The sequence below is a fragment of the Onychomys torridus genome, chromosome 13, assembly GCF_903995425.1.
Source record: "Onychomys torridus chromosome 13, mOncTor1.1, whole genome shotgun sequence".
Classification (NCBI taxonomy): Eukaryota; Metazoa; Chordata; class Mammalia; order Rodentia; family Cricetidae; genus Onychomys; species Onychomys torridus.
The window spans coordinates 45,081,268-45,099,654 of NC_050455.1; the positions used below are offsets into that span (position 1 = coordinate 45,081,268).

The following is an 18,387-nucleotide window of genomic DNA, read 5'->3' on the forward strand; positions in this document are numbered from 1 at the left end:
AGATTATTTTGGAGACAGTAGATAAAGACCATACACCTTTTTATTGTTAAGTCAAAGAGGTATCAAAATCAAAAGCAAAACTTACAAGGCAATTCTTAAGAAAACTACTGAGGAGCATCAACGGAAGTGGAAATGGAACTAGGCGCAGGGCAATGATGAATCATCAATGAAACAGGAGGATGAGGAGAAGGCGAACAGTGAGAATGTGCTCAAGTTCTAGGGGAGAGGATCTGCTGTGACTTGGATCTCTCACAAGCGCCTAGGCAAATGAATAATGGGGTAAGATTTCTAAACTCCGCTATGTGCTTAAGAGTCACCCTCTCCATCGGCGCTGTCTCTGGCATCCTCTCCTTCCTCAGCCTCTTTTTCATCATCCTTGATCAGCTCCGGCTGGTCATCCCCCATCTTCATTGTCATCATCATCCAGCAGGTCACCGTCCTCAGCAGTCTTCTGCTCCTGCCTCAGACTCCATCTTCACATGAGTCTCATCTTTTTTCACAGAGGCACTGCTCTGCTCTTCTTCAGACTTCCCATTCTTCATCTCTACGGGGGATGAGAAGGACAAGTCTGCTTGCTTGCTTGGTTCTTTTTCAATTTTCTCCAGGCTTTCCAGCAGAGAATCCACTTTCTGCGTTATCTGAGTCAACTCCTTCTTAATAGCCTGAAGGTCATCACCTTTCAACTTTCCGGACTTGGATGCAGATCCCCGTTGTCCACTCTTCGGATTGAATTCCCTTTTCCTCCTTCGAGAGGTGTTTCCAGAAACACGGTGGCGTTTAGAAGGCACCACAGCTGGGGCAATAGGAGGAAGAGGAGGAACACATGCTGGGTAACTGAACATCCTGTCATAATAATCCTGTTGAAAGCGATAGCCCAAATCAAAAGAGGAACTGAGTAGAGGGGTCTGAGAAAGGTGTTCCGGTACCGACCCGTACATCTCCATGGCAGATCGTTTCACACCTGCTTTTCCTCGGTTCACTTTTGGCTCTGCAACCAGATTAATATCTAAAACCTGGCCAGCAATCATTCTGCCATCCTCTCCAGCTACAGCAGCCCGAGCAGTTCTTTCGTTAGCATATTGGACGAAGGCAAAGCCCTTATGCACAGAGCAACCCACAATTTTGCCGTACTTCGAAAAGATTGCCTCCACGTCAGACTTCTGGACCACAAGTGTATTGAGATTCCCAATGAATACACGGGAATTCATGGATTGAGGGTCTGTTTTGTTGGTAACATTGCTAGCCATGGCCTTTGATTACAAGGTTTCTCACAAAGCTGAAAATGTAGCTGAAGATAAAAAAAAAATACAAATAAATAAATAAATAAATTAAAAATCTCATGAAAAGATGGAGCGAGAGAAGAGACTGCCTTTTCCACTGTGGTTCCGGGCTGAGACGCCGAAGCTACAGCAGGCAAGCAGCTCCCGACTGTCCGCTTGTTGTGTCTTCACCTGTATGTGATTTTTTGGTAAGTTTTTTAATAACAAGTTTATAGAAGAATAATACAATTTGATTCTTCAGGAACTAAATGAGACCTAAAGAGATGTAGAAGGCCCAGGGCTGTAGCAGTCCTGGCTGCTCAGGAGACTGAGGGGGGATGTAGACGAATGGTCTTATTAAATAAGAACCACAGCCACTTGCAGAGCTAAAAGCCAAGAGGTCAGAGCAATAGCTGAGAGCTTAAAACCCTTTCTTACCTTACACTGCCGATGCTGGCCTTCCTCTCCACTACTGTGTGTTTCCCCTTTTTATAGACTTTCTGTTCTGCCTTCTCATTGGTTGTAAACCCAACCACATGACCTCCTCGTCACTGCCTGTCTGTACAGACCTCCAGGTCTTCTATGGTTGGTATTGAGATTAAAGGCGTGTGTCGCCATGCTGGCTGTATCCTTGAACGCACAGAGATCTGCCTGTCATGTGATCTGGATTAAAGGTGTACGCCACCACCACCTGGCTTCTGCTATGGCTTGCTATTTTAGCTCTGACCCCCCCAGGAAACTTTATTTATTAACATACAAATAAAATCATTTTTCCATACAAATAAAATATCACCATAGTGGGATGATCAGTGGAATCCAGGAGTTCAAGGCTAACCTGTGCAACATAGGAAGTCCCTGTTTCAAAATAATAAAATAAAACAGATTTAAGAGACAAAGGAAATTGTTGTAACATATTTGAATTCTGAGGCAAAAAGAAAAAGGTTAAAAATGTGTGTTTTTAGCTGGGCAGTGGTGGCACACGCCTTTAATCCCAGCACTGGGGAGGCAGAGGCAGGTGGATCTCTATGAGTTCAAGGCCAGTCTCGTCTACAAAGTGAGTTCCAGGATAGCCAGAGCCATTATACAGAGAAACTCTGTCTCAAAAAACCAAACAAACAAACAAATGTGCATTTTTCAGTCACTCAACTGAAATTTGACATGAACTGAGTTTTAGATGATAATGCTATAGTTGGATCTGGGAAGGTCATGGAATCTGTACGACACAGGGCTGGGGCAATGTTTAAAGTTATTGGAGGCTTGTCCTTAGAAGACACTGTGGAATGCCAGTCTCTGTCTTTTACATGGATACCATGAAGTAAGAGTTTACTGCACACCCCCACCTGATGTGCTGACTCACCAGAGGCCCAATTAACTGTGGATGGAAACCTTCAAAGTGGAGAGTGGCATAATTTTGTTCTCAGGTTGGAGAGAGCTCAACAGTTAAGGGTACCCGCCACACTTCCAGAGGACCCAAGTCCACTTCCCAGCACCTGAGTCTGGTAGCTCACAACCACCTGTTACTGCTGCTCTAGGGGATCCAGCACCTTTTCCACACACATGCCTACACATAATTAAAAATAATGGTTTTTGCCTAGCAGTGGTGGCACACGCCTTTAATCCCAGTACTTGGGAGGCAGAAGCAGGCGGATCTCTGTGAGTTCGAGGCCAGCCTGGTCTACTAAGCGAGTTTCAGGAAAGGTGCAAAGCTACACAGAGAAACCCTGTGTCGGAAAACTAAAAAAAAAAGAAAGAAAAAAAGAAAAAAACAGGAAAAAAAAAAAGAAAGAAAGAAAAAGAAAAAGAAACAAAATTAATTTTTTTCTAATTTCTATATTTTATTTTATATGTATGGGTTTTTTGCCTCCATGTCCATCTGGGCACCATGTGCATGCCTGGTACCCTTGGAGGTCAGAAAAAAGGCATCAGGTGTCCTGAAACCTGCAGCTGTGAACTGCCCTGTGGGTTGCTGGGACTCAAACCTGGGTCCTCTGGAAAACAGCCAGTGCTCTTAATTGCTGAGCCATCTCTCCAGCCCAAAAATAAGATAATCCTTTTTTTTTTTTTTTTTTTTGTTTTTTGAGACAAGGTTTCCCTGTGTAGCTTTGCGCCTTTCCTGGATCTTACTCTGTAGCCCAGGCTGGCCTTGAACTCACAAAGATAATCTTTTAAAAAAATGATTCTGGGCGGTTGGGGATTTAGCTCAGTGGCAGAGCGCTTGCCTAGCAAGTGCAAGGCCCTGGGTTCGATCCTCAGCTCAAAAAAAAAAAAAAAAAAAAAAGAAGATTCTGTTCTTAGGGGCTGGAATAATGGCTCACCACTCAATGTCAGCCTAGGGGATCTGACGCTTTTTTCCTGCCCTCCTCTGGTGCCAGGCATACATGTAATCCACAGACACACATGTAATCAAAACACTCATGTACATAAAACAAGATGAAATAAAATATAAAAATAAACAAATAAAATTAGTTCTGTTCTCCTTATGAAATGATTTGTCTCATAATTATAGTAAGGAAAAGCTGAATTGACACAGATACCAAAAATTACTGTCCACTTACTATATATGTTAATATTCTGATCTGCCCCCACCCCTTGAAATCCTGCCCCTTGGTGCCGCCCTGGGTCCTGACATAAAAGCCTCATTCTAAGGAAAAACTCCTCCTCTTCCTCTCTCTTTCTTCTGCTTTTCCTCCCTCGAGGTGTGCACCCCCCTTCTACTCTCTTTCTCTCTGTCTCTCTCTTTCCTATCATCTCTTTCCTTCATCTCTCTATTATAATAAACTCTCCAGGGCCAGGCGGTGGTGGTGCACACCTTTAATCCCAGCACTCGGGAGGCAGAGCCAGGCGGATCTCTGAGTTGGAGGCCACCAGCCTGGGCTACAGAGCGAGTTCCAGGAAAGGTGCAAAACTACACAGAGAAACCCTGTCTCGGAAAAAAAAAAAAAAAAATGCCGGGCAGTAGTGGCACACCCCTGTAATCCCAGCACTCGGGAGGCAGAGGAAGGTGGATCTCTGTGAGTTCGAGGCCAGACTGGTCTACAAAGCAAGTTCTAGGACAGCCTCCAAAGATACAGAGAAATCCTGTCTGGAAAAACAAAAACAAAACAAAACTCTCCATGTAGATGCAGCATCTGGGTTGTGAATTACTGGCCCGGCCACTGCCGCCATGTCTGTATGGTGCGCATCCGCCCAGCATGTTTCCCTGCACTCGAGGGATACCCTCGGGGGTCCCCCTATGCAATACTTCACAACAATATATCATTTTAAAACCTATATCTATCAGCAACCCATATTAAAATATGTACCAGTGAAATAAGAAGTTGGGAATTTGTTTAAAACCCTGGCTAAGCTGGGCACAGTGGTGCGCACTCACAGTCCCAACACTTGAGATCCTGAGGCATGAGAACAGCTCGATTCACCCATCCATAAGAACTGCTAAGCCATCTCACTGAACCCCAAACCATATAATTTTGTTTAAAGAGCAAGAGGCTAGAAAGACTGCGGATCAGCAGTTAAGACTGCTTACTGGTCTGTCAGAGATCCTGAGTTCAGATCTGAACACCCACCCACCTCATGCGGCTCACAAATGCCTGTAACTTTAGCAACAAGGGATCCAACATCCTCTCTCTCTCTCTCTCTCTCTCTCTCTCTCTCTCTCTCTCTCTCTCTCTCACACACACACACACACACACACACACACACACACACATTACACACACACACAATTACAACAAATCCTGGGGAAAAAAATTAAAGAAAGAAACAAAACCAGCATCTGGCACATTACAAACCTCCTCTATGTTTCTATCATTGGAATTGGTGGGAACACCAGGCCTCAACTTTCTTATGTTTTATTGGCTGCATTATTATTACATCAGCTGATGCTTCTACCTTGTAATTTCCCCACCCATCACATTTTATAGATGACAGACTAGAGCATTAATTGCAGCTATGAAAAAGAAAGACCTGGAGAGATGATGGCTCAGAGGTGAAGAGCACTGGTTGTTCTTCCAAAGGTCCTGAGTTCAATTCCCAGCAACCACATGGTGGCTCGCTACCATCTGTAATGAGATCTGGTGACTTCTTCTGGCCTGCAGGGATGTATGCATGCAGAACACTGTATACATAATACATAAATAAATCTTTGAAAAAAAAGTCTATGGGTCATTAAGAAAAAGAAAGCCCAGTGCAACTTAGTATGTTTCAGAGTGAGGGCATTGGCACACATTCTTTTTTTCAGTGGCAGAGTCTCCTTTATTGTCTCTATAAATTTGCCCCCAATTAATAATCCTATAATTAACCGAGCATCAGGTCAGGTTGGACATGGAGAAATTGGCTCTCATTATTTGTTTCTCCTGTGATCAAAACAAATTTGTGTCTGGCACTCACTTCTAAATCACTTCCAACAATAGTCATGTTCACAGATGACCCTTCTGGGCCTCCTGCATTCGGAGAGATTGTACTCAGAGGTCTTTCTTCACAAACCTTTGTGTGTGTTGTGGGAGACTGAACCCAGCACCTTGGGGATGCTTAAGCAAGTATTCTACCATTGAGTTACATGCCAGTTACATACTTCGTTGCTGTTTGGGTTGGGTTTGGATTGGCTTGGTTCAGCTTTGAGTCAGAGTGCTGCAGACTGGCCTAGAACTTGTCATGCTGCCTGTCTTTGGAGTGATGGGATGACAGGCAGGTGACGTCCACTCCTGGAATGCTTCTTAAGACCCTCCTGTCCCCACTTTCGAGAGAGAAGATCTCACTTAGTAGCACAGACAGTCCTATGTACCATGCCCAACTTGTAGTCATTCACAGTCTTAAAAATGTGTCGGGGTGGGGATTTAGCTCAGTGCTAGAGCGCTTGCCTAGCAAGCACAAGGCCCTGGGGTGGATCTTCAGCTAAAAAAAAAAAATCACCGGTGTAGGGCCAATGATACGGCTCATCAGGTTAAGGCTCTTGCTGCCAATCCTGCCAACGTGAGTTCATTCCCTAGAACCCACATGGTGAAAGAGGAGGTACTAACTTCCAGAAGTTGTCCTCTGACCTCCTCACATGCACCATGCATGCACAGGTGCGAGCGCATGCACACACACACACACACACACACACACACACACACACACACACACGAAAGAAAGAAAGGGAAGGAAGGAAGGAAGGAAGGGAGGGAGGGAGGGAGGGAGGAAGGAAGGAAGGGAGGGAGGGAGGGAGGAAGGAAGGAAGGAAGGAAGGAAGGAAGGACAGATAAAATTATTTTTAAAAAGCATCCCATGTGTTGGCATGAACAGGTTTCTGGGTTTAATCCCTGGCACGCAAATACATAGAAGGAAGAGGAGAAGGAGAAAGCCTCCAATCTAGTTCTTCCCATCTCAGTTCGTTCCCCTCCAGTTCTTACCCATCTAGTTCTTCCATTCTCTTTTTTCTTCTCCATTTTGCTCTGAAAATAAAACTGCCTTTTATCCCTTTGGCTCTTATCTCTCCAAGCTATCTCTACTCTCGCTGTTTCTGGCAGGGCGGGGGAAGTGCACTCCGGCAACTTATGTCACAGCTAGATGGACCTATAAGTAGGAACCCTTTAGTTCTGAGTTAATTGTTAAGGGTGGATCTAAAACTAGAGATAAGACTTTGGAAAGGAGAAAGTTAAGCTTAATTAGCACATCCGTCAGGCCTTCTCAAACAGATAGTCTAGACGCTTAAGTCTGTTCTTAGAGAATCTCTGAGGTATCTGTGATAATATACTTTCCCCCAACCGGGGATGGTCCTGGCCAGATGCAGCTAATGATGATAATTAGAGAAAGGCTTGAACTGGGGTTCTGGCTGTGCATAGCTGTCAGCTCAGAAGGTTATCTAAATATTCCATTAGTAGAGGGGAAATGGTACCCAGTAAATTAGAAAAAAGCTACAACAGCACATGAGAAATTCATAGCAGGAAATGGCTGATAATCAAAAGCCAATATCACCAAGATTCCTTGAGCCTTGGCCTCATCCTCTGGAAGAGTTCCTAACTCTTCCAGGTTCCAGGTACAGCTTTGGCATAACAAGCTGAAATCCTACTTCATCTATTTTTGCGGCTTGCAGCAATTTATTTGTTGTGTGTGCCTGTATGTGTGGTTACGTCGCACAGAAGCAACCATGTGTGTGTGTGTGTGTGTGTGTGTGTGTGTGTGTGTGTGTGTGTGTGCGCGTGTATTGCATGCATGTTACTGGGGGTATGTGGAGGTCGGAGGACAACTTGCACAAGTTGGTTCTTCCATCCCCCGTGTGCACCCAAGGATTGATCCTCAGCCTGAGATTCTAACTCACACTTTTCTTCTTCTGCATTTTAAAATACCTGATAAATATTTATAATGACTTTTGGCTGGATGACAATATTAACAGGTTTTATTGCTTGTTCTGTATATGTGGAGTTTAACTGCCTCTTTTAATGTGGTAGAGAAGATGGTCGTATGCTTTGGCACTGAAAATAGAAGTTATTATCCACATAGAAAGCTTTGGAAGCAAAGCAGAAAGATATAAAATGGATATTTGCAAAGCAAAGGTTATTGCTCTAAGAATTACAATTCCACACTGTCTTGTGAGGAGCAACCAACGACTTTATAGCAGCTGTAAAATCTGGATGAGTTAGCACACACCTGTAATCCCAGCACTCAGGAGACTGAGCAGGACATTCATGAGTTCAAACCAGGGTGTGTTATAGCAACAGCCTGCCTGAAAAATAAATAGAACATAGTGCCAGACATGGTGGCACACTCCTTTAATCCCAGCACTCAGGTGGATCTCTGAGTTCTAGAACAGCCTAGTCTACAGAACAAGTTCCAGGGCAGCCAGAGGTACACAGAGAAACCCTGTCTTGAGAAAGTAAATAAATATAAGCAAACTATCTCTTTCTCCTCTCTCTCTCTCTCTCTCTCTCTCTCTCTCTCTCTCTCTCATATATGTGTGTGTGTGTGTATATACATATATACACCATACACACATACATATAAATTAAGACTGTCTTCAAAGAACAGCTACAAGTAGAGAAAGAAGTGATATTTAGCTCCTGAGATAGATAAGTGCAAAAAAATATTGTGTTAAACAATAAACAAAGCAACCGAGTTTAGGAGAAATTGGCAAAATCCTCAGAATAATTAATGCATTTTATAACAAGCAGAGGGGAATGAACCCTCTTTATGCATTTTGTAGCGATATAACTAAGGCGTTATGCCAACTTCACAGACTCCTAGTGCCATTTTTAAAATGGTCTACTTTTCAGCTGTTGAAATCTTACATCAAGGAGACATGAAGCATCACCCGGCTTTCCCTACGTCATGCACACCTCCCCATCCCCCTCTCACTCCATAACCCCTAACTATTTTACTTTCCATTTTTGTTTACTTAATTTGACTTGGACCCAGTCATACAAAATAAAAACCCCCTAATGAAAGAGTGTCTACTTTTTTGTGTGTCTGCAGTCATTTCTGATCTTGGACTGTATTGCTACATGTAATATGCATATACGTGTCTGTAGGTTTTATGCCATTATTGCCAATCATACCATTTAATATTATCGGTGCCTGTCCTGGTTAGGTTTCTATTGTTGTGATGAAGATCATGACCAAAGACAACCTGGGGAAGAAAGCGTTTGTTTGGCTTACACGTCCTAATCACATTCTATCGCTGACGGAAGTCAGGGTAAAGACTCAAGCAGGAACCTGGAGGTCGGAAGTGAAGAAGACACAGAGGAAAGCTGTTTACTGGCTTGCTTTCTGTGGCTTGCTCAGCCTGTCTCCTTATACAACCCAGAACCATCTGCCCATGGACGGCACCCTGTACACTGAGCTGGACCCTTACACATCAATCATTAATCAAGAAAATGCCCTGCGAATTTGCCTACAGGCCAATCTGATGGAGGCCCTTTTCTCAACCGAGGTTCCTCTTCCAGATGACCCTAGCATGTGACAAGCTGACAAAGACTAGCAAGGACAGTGCCCATCCGTGGTCTCATCTCATGCTTTTTCTCCACGAATCACTTTTGCCTGATACTAAGATGTCTTCTGTCCATCTTTTTATTTTCCTCCTTTGTGACTCTGACATCCTTTGTGACCCAAAGTGTTTTTCTTTCATATTCGTTACAGTTTGAATTTTTGCTCTGTGACCTAATCCGGAGATCTCTCTGTTTCCAGATGGGACTTCAAGCACATTTCCATTTTTCTCATATGACTGTCACATCTGGTCTTGGTTCTGTTGATTCCCTTTTATTTCCTGTCTTTATAATTTCATTTTTTTTTCAGTGTAATTTGTTTTCTTTGTTATTTTGGTAACTCTAATATTTGTGGAAGCCTACATTTTTATAAATGTTATGGTTAAGAATGGCTTTCTGGAATTGGAGGTATAGCTCAGAGGTATGGCATGTACTTAGCACATGCAAGGCCCTGCATTCAATTCCAATGGTTTCTTTCTTTCTGTCCTGGTTTTGTTTTTCAAAGACTCCTGTATCCCACACTGCCCTTGAACTCATTTTGTAAACGAGGATGATCTGGAACCTGATCCTCCTGCCTCTACCTCCAAATGCTGGGATTACAGATGTGTGCCACCACACTGTCAAATCCCACTCCACCTGTTGAATGGTTCTGAGGTGGGGAGTGTGGAACTGGTAAATGATACTTATGAAATATAGACATAGGTGAAGAAAAAAAAAACAGAGACAGGATAGCTTCAGGAGGGTTCTGGGTCAATACCACAGGTACAAGTTTTATTACTCATATCCTTTAAATACCCAAAGCAAGGGAGGCAAGAAGACCTCCCCCTTTGAAGGACGTTGAGAGAGCAAGACAAACTACTTCATTTCTAGCAATACTAAGACAAAAGCTGAACCAAGTTCCAGAGACATAAACACCCAGCTAAGACTCTGGTCAAAGCAACCGCCCCCTCCCCTGCTTAGGGTGGGTAGGCTGCTGGCCAAGAAATAGTTATGAAGCTAAAACAAAGGCTTAAGCCATCCAAGTCTCCAATAGTGCTAGGAGAGTCTCCAAATGTATTTTGTCTTCTGCAGTTCTTCTCTTGGCTAAATGTTCCTGTTAACTGAAGTATGATCCTGAAACGGAAAGACTAGTACCTCCTAGCTTGCCTCTTTTCCTTTTATTTAAAAACTCTTCACTCTGAGAACTCAGGGCCATCCTCCTTCACCTGGCTAGACAGTGTGTTGGATGCAGGCTTGCTTACTATCAATAAACCCCTTTATACTGCATCAGATAATGGTTCTGTGGTGGTCTTGCTTGGCAGGTCTCATGACATGGGCACAAGAACATCATGGTTCAAAGTACAAGGCAAAGTAGCATGTAAATAGGCCTTGAAGTATAAGACACCTGGTAACCACGCCTTTGGCCAAAACACCCTATTATGCAGCCTTGCAAGGGAGACAAACTTGGACTCTCTGACCTTGAGTCAAGATGAAAATAAGCCACAAGCTGGGGTCTCTGTGGACCCCCACACCACACCTGTTTTGTGTAGTGCTGGGGATCAAATGCAAAGCTTTTTGCATACCAGGCATGAATTCTACACACTAAGCCATACCCTAGACCCCACAAATTGCTTCTTTAAAAAATTTATAGTTTTTCAAATCATGTAGCTGATAAGATGTTAAGCTCAACAGTGAGATTAAGACTAATAGGTTTTCTGTATCTTGATAATAGGTTTCTCCACTGATACAGCAGGCTAGATCAAGTCGAATTGAAAAAAAATGAAAGAACAGGTTTATTTGAGCAAAGTAACTCCTGGGTGAGGCCTCCTGCCCCAAAAAATGGGGTGAAGTCACAGGCCCGAACTAAAGCAGGGATCATATATACCCTGTAGGTGAGGGATGATGACGTGTCCCCCAAAAGCTGGGTCTGTGCGCAAGTATGGTCAAAACCCGAACACTTTAGGTGGAGTCTTGGGTTGCTGGCAACTTCACGGGAGGAGCTTCCCTAGCTGCCAGGAATTCAGAACTGGACTTTTTGGCACTTTTTCTTCGTTGGAGATTCTCCGAGAGGGTGGGGTTTGGAGAGAGGAGTGGAGCTTTCCAAATCAAGCAGGAGTGAGCTGGGGTTCCAGCCAAAGACCACTGACACACTTTGAGCCAAATATGAAGCAAGTTTGATTTTTTTTTTAAGTTGGGGTACAGCAACGGCTGACCAGCAACTGCCTCTTAAGTTGGATTAAGGAGACCAGCCCCCAATCCATTTCTTAAACACCCTTTAAGGAGTAAAATCATGAGTAGTTTTACAGAGAGACAATGGGGCAATAAGGAAATACAGAAACATATCTTTAAAAAAAGCATCTGGCCGGGCGGTGGTGGTGCACGCCTTTAATCCCCGCACTCGGGAGGCAGAGGCAGGTGGAGCTCTGTGAGTTCAAGGCCAGCCTGGGCTACTAAGTGAGTTCCAGGAAAAAGGCACAAAGCTACACAGAGAAACCCTGTCTCGAAAAACCAAAAGAAAAAAAAAATCATCTAGTCACTATGTGATTAGGGAGAGTTCACGGAGGGTCATGGAGGGTAAAGGGTATTCTCAAAAAGAAGTCAAGGCCATGCGTTGGGCAAAGTCAAGTTCCAGGAAACAGAGAGCCACTCAGTAAACAGAAATTTATTTTTTAACAACACAGCATAATGGCTCCTGCCTTCAAAATGGAATCATTCACCCTTGACTTATGTTTTCCTGTCAAATCTTCAGTAGGGGGATGTTTTAATAATGTCATTGAGCAGCAATGATTCTGGAGTTGTTTATCTGACAGGTGATCAAATTAGTGACACATTGGAGGGCACAGGGCCCAATTAGGACAGCCAGCAGAAGTAATATTAGAGGGCTGAGGAAGGGCACGAACCACGTTAGCCATACTGGCCAGTCTAAATTTGTTTGAGAGATTTTGTCTATTTCTTTACCTAGATCATTAATTCGGTTGTCAATAGTGTGAGAGAAATCACAGATATCAAAACAGCACATTCCTGTAAATTGCTAACAACGAAGATTGTGTTTAAGTAACATGTAATCTATTGTAGCTCTATTTTGTAACACATCCTATCCCACGTAAGCCCTTATATCCTTCTGGGGGTGCAGAATAAGTATTATTTTCACAGAAAAAAGTCCATCCTAAGGGCAATTGTTTACCAAAGGGAATGCATGATAAGAAGTAGAATTACAATAAGAATGGATATTTGTGCAATCAAAACATAGACAATGAAGGAAAAAGACATTACCAACAGGAACATAAGCCACAGCCTTTAAATCATTAGCGAGAGCATGTTTCATTTTGTACCCCATTATCATTATATAATTTTCACAAGAAACCCCTATTCTTTTTACAAATTTCTTTTTAAGAGCCTGGGAATAGAAAGATCTCCTCTGACACACGAATTTTCTCATTGGCTTATTAGTGCTAAATGGACCCAAAGATTATATTCCACAGTATTAGTTACAGACAGGGTTACTCTGAGTATGTTAAATTCAATTGAAGTGATTAATGAATCTCCCTTCCCCTTCTTACTTTAGCACACCTGCAGTTTCCATTATGAGAACTCTTTAAAGAATATTTAAGGGGCCTAGAGAGATGGCTTAGTGGTTAAGAGCACTGGCTGTTCTCCCAGAGGACCCGGGCTCAATTCCCAGCACCCACATGGCACCTCACAGCTGTCTATAACTTCAGTTCCAGGGGATCTGATACCTTCCTGCACATAAAATAAAGTTAAATAAATTATTTTTAAAAAGAATATTTGATGATGCTGAAGTCTGTGTTATTATGTTGATATTGGCCAGGTCGATGAGTCATCCCAAGTATCCTCCATCCATCTGGCTAAAGACTATTTGTTCCCCTTCTTTTGTCCAAACTATGGGCCCTGGTGGATAAAGGCAATCTTTTACACAGCAAGACAATATCAAGGTGTTTCCTATGATAAGGAGCCTTTATTTCCCTGTCAAAATGCACTTAGGTTCTGTCTGCAAGGGTTGAAAACAGAACAACAAAATTGTTACCCATAGAACAACCATGATGCAAATTTTAACAGCAAGAGCATAAAGGCAAGTTAGACAGTCAAACCTTAGAAAGTTTAATTCCCCCCCCCCCCCCCCCCCCGAGCTGAGGACCGAACCCTTATGCTTGTTAGGCAAGAGCTCTGCCACTGAGCTAAATCCCCAACCCCGATAGTTTAATTTTAACAGTCCTTTTACAGTCACTTTCCACCTCTGGGGGTTGGGATCTTCTTCCGTGAGTTCCTCAAGTACCTTCTTGAGGTGTGAGTGATGAATCCAGATAGAAATGCCAGCAACTTTAACAGCAACAGGAGTCTGGAGAATCACTACAAAGGGTCCTTTCTAGGTTGAAGCTAATCAGTTTTGAAGCTGTGGACTAATACAGCGTTTCCAGGCTGGAAGGGGTGATCAATCAGGTGGGCAGTACCCAACAGGTTGAGCAGCCTGGACCTGAGGGAAAATCTTATCCAAAGTTAATTGCAATCTTTTTAAGGACTCAGAGAGTGGTGTGGGGTCATCTGATAACAGTCTGGCATGGACCCAAGGGATCATGGGAGGTGGTTGCCCATAGACTATTTCATATGGGGTGAATTTTTCTCCATAGGGGGTACACTGGACTCTGAGAAGGACATAAGGTAAGAAGTCAACCTAGTTACCACCAGTTTCAAGAGTATATTTCACTAAAATTGCCATTAAAATTCATCCTCCCTATTTTTCCTGTATTTTCACATACAATAAATTTTCCAATTTATGTGAAGAGCTTTAGAGAGCAATTGAGATAACTTGGCCATGAAGGCCTGGTCATTGTTGGACCCCAGAGATATGGGGAGGCCAATCCTGGGAATAATTTCTTTTTTTGGGGGGGGGTCGAGACAGGATTTCTCTGTGTAGTTTTGTGCCTTTCCTGGAACTCACTTGGTAGCCCAGGCTGGCCTCGAACTCACAGAGATCCGCCTGGCTCTGCTTCCCGAGTGCTGGGATTAAAGGCATGCGCCACCACCACCCCCATTATTAATTTCTTACCTACCACTTGAGCCGTTTCCATTCGGCTACCCATCCTGTGATGATATTGACAAAGACCAGCATGCATTTGCAGCCATACAGTCCAGGCTTGACTTTAGTGAAGTCCATTTCCCAAAATTCACCAGGTTCTATACCTTGACTCCATTGGCCTGGGGGAAGCATGTCCTCTTTGCATTTACCTGGGCACAGGTCAGGCAGTGGTCTGAAACGCTCTGAAGTTTTTCTCAGTGTCCAGATAGCCAAACATGAGGGGAGATGAGTTCTGAGATCGTCTTAGGTGACAGTGTGTGGTGTGATGAAAGGCATTTAGCACCTTCGGCATGAAGATTTGTCTTTTAGGTAAGATCCACCACCAGTTTCGGCTCTCCTGAGCCCCCAAGTCAGAACATGACTTGATCTCGTCTGGATCGTACTCAGGAACATCGCATTGAGGCTGAGTCGGGGCTCAGGGACAGCAGATAGTTCCAGAACAGTCTGGGGTTTGAGTTCCCTGAGAGCAGTCTCTTTGGCAACTTGATCTACATGGTTGTTACCTTGAGTTTTGGGGCTTTTGTCTGTTTGGTGTCCTGGCCAGTAAATAATAGCCAGTTCAGCTTGTAGCCAGATGGTCTCTAGCAACTGGACAATTTTGTAAGGTGAATTGCTAAGCAGTCTTATTAATACAAAACCCAGAGTAAGGTATTGGGGTGAAAGCTGAAAGATCAGAGAGCAAGCCAGCCACGTCTTACCTCTAAGAAATCCTCAGCCTCCAGAGAGCTACTTCCTGGGTACTCACGCCTATACACTTTCTGTTCTGCCATCTCACTTCCTCTCTCCACCTAGCTACATCACTTCCTCTCTCCACCCAGCTCTGTCACTTCCTGTCTGTCTGTACAGACCTCCAGACCTCTATGTTTAACTAGTGCTGGGATTAAAGTTGGGTGCCACCACCCCTGGCTCTTTTCCCAGCATGGCCTTGAACTCACAGAGATCTGGATGAATTTCTGTCTCCTGAATGCTAGGATTAAAGGCATGTGCTACCACTGCCTGACCTCTATATTTAATATAGTGGCTGGCTTTTTCCTTTTATCCCCAGGCAAGCTTTATTTGTTAGAGCACAAATAAAATATCACCACACAACTTCATATTTATTTTTAAGAGTCTTTCCCTCTGAGGTGAGTAAGCCCCTCTGTTTATATATCTGCCCATGAACATGAGCTGTCTATATAGATGTTCACCTTTTTTCCTTCAGCCCATCTTAAGCCTGTGTTAGAGAAATTATTTCTGCTCTCTGAGCAGATGTGCCCCTGGGTGAAGCTTGCGCCCAAAAGACCTCCTTCTGGCCTGTGACCCCCCCACACACACACACCTCGTTTCTTCTTGAATGAAGCTGCTACCACCCATATAGAGACCTGCATCTCAGGTAGTGAGAAGAATGTCTGTCAGGTAAGGTCATATACTTTGGATGACTGCTGTGGATATCGCTCTGTATAAATAAAAATGCTGTTTGGCCAGTGGCCAGGCAGGAAGTATAGGCGGGACAAGAGAGAAGAGAATTCTGGGAAGTAGAAGACTGGAGGGAGACACTGCCAGCTGCCGCCATGAAAAGCAACATGTAAAGACACTGGTAAGCCACAAGCCATGTGGCAAAGTATAGACTAACAGAAATGGGTTAATTTAGGATAGAAGAAGTAGATAACAAGAAGCCTGCCACAGCCATACAGTTTCTAAACAATGTAAGTTTCTGTGTGCTTTCTTGGTTGGGTCTGAGTGACTGTGGGACTGGTGGGTAAGAGAGATTTGTCCTGACTGGGCCAGGCAGGAAAACTCTAACTACAGATGACATTCAGCATCTCTAGGAAGTCATGGATGGGCTCCTCAGGGTCATCATCTGGCAGCAGGGTGGTGGGATTAATGGCCAAGGATTTATCAAAAGTCAGTCTGTCCTTGTATAAAAGAAGGGCTTGGTCAGATGGGCATTAGACATCCACTGGTTGCTGGCGTCTCTCAACAGGGCATCCACAGCGTATGGAGCTGTTACACTTAGAATCTGTCCCAACATAAGCTTGCCGGTTTCTTTTAAAAGAGTTGCAGTGGCCTGGGTGGCTCTTAAACAAGGGGGCCACCCAGGGGCTACAGGATCCAGTCTCTTTGAGATGTAAGTTATCAGCCTTTTCCAGGGACCCAGGGGCAGAGCCAGGACTCCCTTGGTAATGCCCTTTCTTCCGTGGACATAAAGATGAAAGGCCTTGGAGATATCAGGAAGAGTTAACGCAGAGGGCCCTGTACCAGGGCCTCTTTTAAGTTCATAAAGGCCTTCACGTTGCTCAGTCCACTCCAAAGAGATGTTTCCCCTGGTCGTAGCAGAGTACAAGGGTTTGGCAATTTCAGCAAACCCCAGTATCCAAAGACAGCAATATCCAACAGCTCCCAGAAATTCCCTAACTTGTTTCTTGGTGGTTGGAGTTGGGATTTGCAGTATGGCTGTTACATGGGACTGGGACAACCGAATTTTCCCTTCTCTCAGCTCACATCCCAAGTATGTAACCTGGGATGAGCAAATTTGAGCTTTCTTTTTAGAAACTCTAGAGCCTAATTGGGCTGGAGTTTCCAAAAGGTTTCTGGTGGATCTCAAACAGTCCTCTTCATCTTTAGCGGCCAATAATAAATCATCTACACATTGAAGCAAGGTTACCTCAGGGTACTCACGACCTAAGAGACTTAAATCCTGGTTGAGTGTTTCACTGAAGATGGTGGGAGAGTTTTTGAACCCTTGAGGCAGTCTGGTCCAATTTAGTTGTCCTGATATCCCCAGTTCAGGGTCAGTCCATTGAAGTGTGAAAACGGGCTAACTTAATCTTGACAGAGGGATGGAGAAGAATGCATCTTTTAAGTCCAATACAGTGTAAACATCATGCTCTGGTGGTAATAAACTGAGCAAAGTATAGGGGTTTGGGAACACTTAGGTAAATGGATTCTCCCCTCTTGTTCACTTCCCTCAAGTCTTATACTGGTCTACAGTCTCAATTTCCAGGCTTTTGGACAGGCAACAAGGGGGTATTCCAGGCTGACTGGCAAAGAGTAAGTATGCCTGCTTCAAGGAAGTGCCTGATGGAAATCTTAATTCCTTCCCTGGCTTCTGAACTGATAGGATATTGCTTGACTTGAATAGGCATTGCCCAAGATGTTAGTTGCACTATAACGGGTGACGTTTTTTGTTTTGTTTTTTTTTTTTGTTTGTTTGTTTGGTTTAGTTTTTTTGTTTTTTGTTTTTTGGGGTTTTGTTTGTTTGTTTGGTTGGTTGGTTTTTTTTTGAGCTGAGGATCGAACCCAGGGCCTTGTGCTTGCCAGGCAAGTGCTCTACCACTGAGCTAAATCCCCAACCCGGGTGACATGTTTTGTCAAGCCAGGATAATTGCCCTCTACCCACATTGTAGGAATTTCCTGGACCAGCAACTTTTTCATTCCTCTTCCAGAGAATGGGTTGGATTTTGGAGGAACAGACACTGCTCACTTATTGGGCAGGTTATAGTTAAAGCTTTAGCAGAGCCTCCCAATTGCAACCTAGGAGAGTCTGCTGAGAACGATATTGCTGCCTGGAGCTTGTTCAAGAGGTCCCACCTCAGCCAAGGGTAGGGCCATTCAGGAATAACAAGTTCCTTGTCCTAGGTTAACAGTCCGGTCAGTGGCCCATTTGTATTCTTTGACATCCCCTGTTGCCCCTGACCTTCCATTGTTTGGTTTGGTCTCAGGGGATCCTGAATTACCGAATGAGTAGCCTTGGTGTCCACCAGAAATAGTACAGGTTGGCCCCCTATGGTGAAGGTTACCATAGGCTCCTCGGGGCCTAGTTTGAAGGAGGTTGGGTTTGTGGGGGAGCTACCTGTTTCTGGCACGGATATTAATTTTTCAATGACCCATTTCTTTGCAGTAGGCACATTGGTCCTTTTGTAAGGGTCTCCTCCTTTTATCACAGTGTGCATGGGCAGAGTTGAGAGTGGCTGGGACTCGCCATGCAGCCACAGTGGCACACCCCATCTTTAACAAAAGATCTTTGCTATCTCTGCCATCAAACACTTTCTGGTCTATTTCTAGTAATTCTGACCTGCTCTTTCCTGCAAACCCATCCATCTTTTGTATCTTCCTATGT

The 18,387-nt window shown here is 44.0% G+C and overlaps 1 pseudogene; it reads right to left on the reverse strand.

The window, feature by feature from the left end:
- Positions 1 to 306: 306 nt before the first annotated feature.
- LOC118594972 lies at positions 307 to 1,247 on the reverse strand (annotated as a pseudogene).
- Positions 1,248 to 18,387: the final 17,140 nt, after the last annotated feature.